Source organism: Indicator indicator, chromosome Z, assembly GCF_027791375.1.
Source record: "Indicator indicator isolate 239-I01 chromosome Z, UM_Iind_1.1, whole genome shotgun sequence".
NCBI lineage: Eukaryota > Metazoa > Chordata > Aves > Piciformes > Indicatoridae > Indicator > Indicator indicator.
Window position 1 is genome coordinate 20,277,456 of NC_072053.1, and position 7,286 is coordinate 20,284,741.

Genomic DNA, 7,286 nt, shown 5'->3' on the forward strand with positions numbered 1-7,286 from the left:
ATGCTCCTCCTTAGAAGATAAATGCAGTATATTCAACCCTAAAAGTGTCACTATAACCTAGGCGTTTACTTAAAAGGTTTCACATAGAGGACACTGTGGGAGGAATAATTAATGACCCATTTCAGCACAACCTGCTACAAGGATGAGGAAAAAAGAAAGTTTTCTGTTCCCTTCCTCCACTTACCTTCCAGTTCCTCATAACACTACAAGAAACAAGAGTTGTGATGGCTGTCCCTAGTATATTAATTGGCATACACTGGTATTAGACAGAATTGCCAGTAAAAGATAGTGCATGATGATTTTGGGGACCCTAACCATTCCTAAGGGTATTCTGAAGGGCAGCCCCAGTTTTGCAGGAAATCTACTTGATCTTGCTACAATGGGTCAGAGATTTTTAATTTCTGCTAACCAAGGTTGTGCTTACATATCTGAGTACTCCTAAGTTCTCAACCCTCAAAGTTTTGTTGAGTTGAAATCCCTGAATTTTAGCAATAGTTGTCATCAACACAAAAAGCTGTAAAGAAGTGTAAGTATGAAAGTCATGACGTGGTGTATGAGCCATTTGTGTTAACCGCTTCAATTGCTCAGTGTACGCAAAGTGGGTTAAACAGCTATCATGGGGAAGAACATGCAGAGCTGTAGCAGCCTGTCTTACAGACTGTGCTGGATGCCTCACTTTTTCTTTTTTTATGTGTGATATACTGGAATTGTTATATTTCATGAAGAAAGCTAGAATCCGTGAATTTTATTTAAGAACTTTTATTAAATTGAAATGCGAACACCATTGCAAAGAGATTTTACAATGACAAAAGTTTGAAAAGTCCATCAGAAAGCTACAGACTTCAGAACAATACTGATCTTACAAGTGAAGTCACTAACAGATTTTATTAAAGCCAGCATTTTCAATATTAAGAACTTTAAAAATACATTTTAAAGCATTTTCCTTCAGATACACTTAGAAACAGCGAAGAATTCCTGAGCAACTATTTTTAATACCAGTATTCTCCAACCAATGTAAATGCTGCATATGAAATCTACTTTCAATAATTTCTTACATGTTAGACATTTACAAAACATTTTGATCTGGTTCGTAGAATAATTGTGCTTCAAGTCATTCTGTTGCTACAGTAATGACATGATTATAACTTGGATTCCAGATTGTATACAAATCCTGAAAGTGTAATGAAAAAATGCCTCGCTTTTATTGCAAGGCTAGCAATGAAATGTTTTATGCAAATGGAAATAACTTTGCTTTAACATTGGATCATCTCTTTCTCTGATAGAAAGTATACTGTTTATTCTCCATATGATTCAGAACATGCAATTTAATTTATAAATATGTTTCTTTGAGAGACCTCCTGGCACAACTAAAGGCAAGGAAGTTCAGAAACTTTTATGTGCACTTAACAGCATGGCAGAAATTTGAACAATTACCATTAGTTAATGCTTGCTGACATGCTTTTCCTGGGCAGTGCTTTTTCTGAACAGCACCCTCAGTATTGCTATATTTTACTAAATTACTAACAAAAAATATATGAAGCACAATATAAAGATTTCAGAAGCCCAGATCATGCTGAGTATCTCTGAGTGATATAATGCATATATTGAACTGATGGTTGTGTTATTCCAGATGATGAATGCTATTTGTAGTCAGAATAAAAAAAATTACTTTCAAAGCTGAAAAATAAACAACACTAAAGTAGCCCAGATGTTCTTTCTGAATATAAGCTGAGCAGTAGTTTCCTCTTCCTTTTGGAATGAAGGACACAGAGATGAGAATCAAAAGTGTTCTACAGCATTATGATTATTAAAAAATATATGATTTGAGATCATTATATTTCTGCATGTATTTCACATGTAGAAAAATCTGACTCTTCCTAGCCATATATAGTTTTCTGCCCTATTGAAGAGATATTTTCTACAAGTGACTCCTACAAAGATTTCCAGCATCCTGTAAAAATTCTACTCAGTGCTACATGTCTGTAAAACTGACCATTGCAGTCTTTGTAGAAAACAAAGTGAAGTCTTTTACACTTTTACTGATGTCAAAATGAGGTGAAGATACTCAGTAGCTCACTAAAAGAGACCCCAAAGCAGCACTGTCTGAAATTAAAGTTAAATAAAAGACAAGCTCCAAGGTAAGCAGCATCACAAAGTAGAACAGAACATTAAACCTTTCAAAAACAGAAGAGGAAGATACATAAGAAAGTATTTTCTTATATCTGTGTTGCACACACCAGCACTTGAGTGTTGTACTCATCAGCACTGCAAGAGGCCACACAACTAATACAGCTATTTTTCTTAGTTACTTTTCAGAGATATAATAGTCTTTCTTTAAAAATTACCTTAAATGGGAGAGATATATTTTAAGCCTGACTTAGTAATTTTCAAATTCATCACCAAGACAGGAACTTTCAGATTAAGGAAAGCATTAATACTGTACCTTTTAACAGGTACAAACTAAGCAATGCCTAGAAATACAAAGAGTAATATCCCCTTTTTTGTTTTTGTTTTTGTTTTTGTTTTTTTTTCTCTCTTGGAACTTCTAGGTCTTATCTTTAGAAAAAGAAAAAATAAAAGAATGCTTAAGAATGATAGGCATATGTGTGAGAAAATGTAAACGGATAAATACACCATCTATAGATATATCTGAAAAATTGAAGGTTGCTTTTAAAAACAGTGTGGTACACTTCGTTTCTCTGGGTAAATTCCTAAGGAATGTAGGAATGCAACAGCAGATCAGAGATGTAGCTCTTCAAGTATTCTCTTTGCCCAGGACCAATGTCAGGTACATGGAAGAAAAGGCTGCAGCATGTATGACCGCTTCTCATGTGTAGGACCTTTTCTGCTCCTATAGAATAGCTGATCTGTAGTATGCCAACTCTTTAGCATTTAATAAGGCTTTGCTACTTTTGTGGACTATCTCAGATAGTTGTGCATATTCCCTCTTTTATTATAGAAGTATTTTCTCTCTCTTCCCCCCCCCCAAATCTCATTTATCATTCCTGTCAGTTCTTTTGATACATTTACTTCCATTTTTTGTTCTCCCTCCCTCTCTTTCAACTGTGGTCAAAATGCTTGTTTGCCCCCTCTGATTTCTCTAATTATCCCCCTGTGTACCATCCTATAGTGACTGTATTCCTCTTCCATTCTGCCACATGCAGCAACCATGTCCTTCTCCCCGTTAACTTCCCTTTCTATCCCCATATATTATGTATTTCTGTATTCCGTTTATCTTCAATCTCCTGCTTGAAATACACAGGAAAGATTAAGAAATTAGTGTTTCAAAATGTTTTTCAAGGCAGGGTCACAAGATTGTTCCAATTAATGCAATTCAGACCATATGTCCACCTCTATAGGAACTGGAGTCTGAATTTAGGGTGAGGGTTTGAGATAGTTGAGAGCAGGGCTAGTCTCCATTTTCTCACATTTAGGGACAGAGTTTGAAGATTTACTTCTCAGGAATTCAGCTGAAAACAAGTATTTCTAAATAGCAAGTACTGATAAAAGCTTAGTTCCACTGCTGAAAGCCATAATCAGAGCATCTCTGACAACTCAGCTCACTGAGTCCTAGTAAGCTGGGAGCACAGAGAGTGGTACAAAATTTTTCAGCCCATGAAAGGGTCTCATGCTGGGCTGCCAAGCTGGGCCATATGGCTTTCACAACGAGATGGAAATGCCGCTGTTATTCTTTCATGTTAAAAACATTTCCTTTTGCTACACATCTAAAATATCCCATCCTCCTCCTACCAGTGCAACACAAATGATGATTCCACAACAAGCTGTTAATTAGCAAAAATATTTTGAACATTAGAAGTCAGACTTCTAAAATCTTGATAGAACAATTTCACACACAAAGTAAAATGCTTTGTCTGCCTTTTTTTGAAGGGAGAGAAAAAAAAATCTGAGGTAGCAATTCTTTGACAGTATGATGCCTGATCTTATAACACTTTGTCATTTCATTTGGCTTTATGGCTTTGTAAGAAGATGTGTGTTATCTATCAGCTAGCTTTGATGACTTTGGTTTCTTTGCACAACACCTTCAAATTGCTTTGAGTTAATGACAAATTATGGAAAATGTTTACAGGCTTTATGATGTGAACCCCAGATATACAATGCCTCAGAGATCACAAAAGAATTCTGATAATTCATTTTGAACACCTGCTGTTACTGCACTCTAAATACTTAAATGACATTTAAAGCAATTGTATATTTTTCAGCCATTTCAACATAGACATATAAACAGATATACCACAGAATCCACTGCTTTAACATAAATTAAATATCATTATATATTTGTTTTACAGTTTGTTCCATAAACACATATATCATCTTACTAGTATTATATAGAGTCAGTTTACTGTATTTTTGTAAAATAATCTTTACAGTTACATAGTATCATCAAGACCATTCTTTGAGCCTGTATTTCATGTGACAGTGAGTTTTGGGAGAACATGTCCCACTTCAATAAATCATATTTCTTTAAAACTCAGGAATACTACACTTAAAATTGTACATCAGGTATGGTTTTGCTAAATAAAAATGCCTGATTAGAAAATTGAAAATAATGAGTCATATATGTCAGTACTGAAGAAAAACTGTTAATAAAATTAATCTGAGTCCAAAGGAAAGGTAATTAATTATAAATATTTATATTCAAATTATTAATTTTATAAAATTGATTACTTCTGAAGAGCCTTTACACTTCCTTTTAGGGGTTTTATGCTGTCAAAAAGGAATTCACACTTTAAATGACACATGCATAAATTTGACATTGGAAACATTGTTCAGGCTTTTCTACTAATTATTCCAAATGAGAAATTTAACTAATGGTGCAAGAGCTGGAGGGCTAATCCCTGTTTCTGGGGTAAATTCTGTGTCACGAGTCTGTTATTCCCCACTGGTATGACACAATTTTACAGCAATAGGCTGTATACAGCTGTGGCAAAATGTCATCTGTCTCCTAATATAGAAAATGTTTCTTAAAGAACTGCAAGTAAAAATACTTTTACAAACATAAATAATGAAGTGTTTGGACATCCAAAGGCCCACACACTTAACTGAGGGTTATTCTGATTTTACAGAACAGTGGTTTATTCTCTTCTTACTGTGCTTTCAGGTTTTAAAGGCCACTTTCAGAAGTTGTTGATCCCACCTTGGGAGTAACAAGGTGTTTTGAATAATAAAAGAAAATTCAAGGGAAAAGTAATCAACTTTCACATTTGTTTAGATTAAAGAAGGAAATATATTTACAAAAATTGTCTTCAAATTTTATTTAGCTAGCAAATCCCTAAAAGAGCTAGCTGTCTCAGAGCAATGAGCAAAATGCACCTTTCCACTCTGTCTGAATTTCCCTTTTCACAGAAAGTCGTGGTGATTTGGCATATTGAGGCATTCAGCAGCAAAGGTGGCAGAGAATCTACATCTCACAATGCAACTTAGGCTACAGCTACGTTTTTTGCATAATCGGTACCTATTTATGGCAAACCATAGAAACTCTTCCACTCAGTTCTCTTTCTGTGTGGATTACTAGAGGTACATACAGAAATACCTGCACGTAGGCAGGATGAATCATACACTTCAAATCTTCTTGGAGTTGTGACTTTTTGCCGCAGGTCCAATGTAACCAATATGAAAGCAACAGCCTGCTGCTGGCACCTTATCCCATGCTTTCTTTGGTTTATCTCTCTGTATACAGTCACCTATGTTTTGCCATAAGAAATCCACTATAAAGGGAAATCTTTAGGCTGTGGCTTGCTAAAATTCTATACCACCTTCGCATCACCAGATGCATCACGAAAGGGGTGTAGCAGTATGTCTTTATGCACAGCATTAGAGTAGAAAAAAACAGCTTGGCTCAGATATGGCTATCTGTGTAAAGAAAGGCTATGTGTCTAATCTGGATCAGCTCTGTCAGATTCAGTCACAAAACTGACGTGAAAATGAAGCACTGTCAGAAAGAGAATACACACAGACAAGCTGCTGCCCTGCAAAACATTCCAGTTTTGACTGATAGGAGGATGATTTCTTTGTAGTACGTTTCACATCTCTAGTAAATCCATAAAATATACTATAAAGACTACAGTAAAATTGCCTTGTTAACTATAACTAAAATTTTTAATATTTGGTTGCTCTCTGGAGTAGCCACTTGATGTCTTCAAGTGTTAAATAAGTGGATAAATTAAGAATCTAAGATACCTCCCTACACATTCAGCAGAGCATCCAGACTGCTCCCATCAGCCTCTGGAAGTGGGCAGTACATTGCCTATATATATAGGACACACGCTCTAAATTTGATGCCTAAAGCAGATGTTACAGTATATATTAACCATGTCTACAGACACACAGATAATTAAAGACTAAAGTCCTGCCAGCAGGAGGGATAGACAGCTCTACTGATCCGCACTTGAGCAGTTCCATGGCGTGAAAGTAAGATGGTGAGAATATAATTTGCCATACCTTCAAAATCTGAAAGTCTCTTTTGGCTGGCTCTGCAGCAGATTAACTGATGTGGCAGAAAGGCTGCTCATTGCATAAAATCAGGAAAAAGTGGAGAAATGTTAAGCCGTTCAGGAATGACAAGAACAGAAGAGAGCTCTTATAGTAAATGGACTCTTGTCACACATGAACAGTACACTTTCCCTTACCTTATGCTTCCAGTTTCCCCTGAAGCTAGTGATACAGGCTAAATATTTGGCCTAGTTTTAGTCAGTCATCACTTGGTCACCTTGTCCTTGAGTAAACTGAACTTTTGTTTCAAGCGAGGAAGTACCACAGAAAGTTCAGAGCCCTTTCAGTACATGGGATATGAGGAATCCTCACTGTTTCCACTGTGGTTCTGGGAACATCTGTTCAGCCCAAGGACATGGACTCCTTTCCTCCTTTTCACCACTGTTTCATCTGAGCTCTAGCATTATGCCTCGTAATCTGTCTTTGGGGGATGGATTAAATTAATTATGAGAAATCTAACTTCAGACTTTCCTTGCAGGTTTAGCAAAAAGTGCAATGCCTGAAGATGCTGAACACCATTCCATTCATGACTGGCATCAGTGGGAAAGAAGCTTTGCTCTGAAAACCTAGATTCTATTTTAATTTTATAATTACAGTTGATAAAAAACATGTGAAATAAATAATTTACAATTCAAATAGTAATACATCTGCAATATATTAGAAATATAGTTTAAAAATTACTTCATATTCTTAATTAGTATAAAGTTTATTATTTGTATAGAAATGTTAGCTTTACTTGTTACCACTCTCTAAGCAGAAGGAAACAGAAAAGTTCC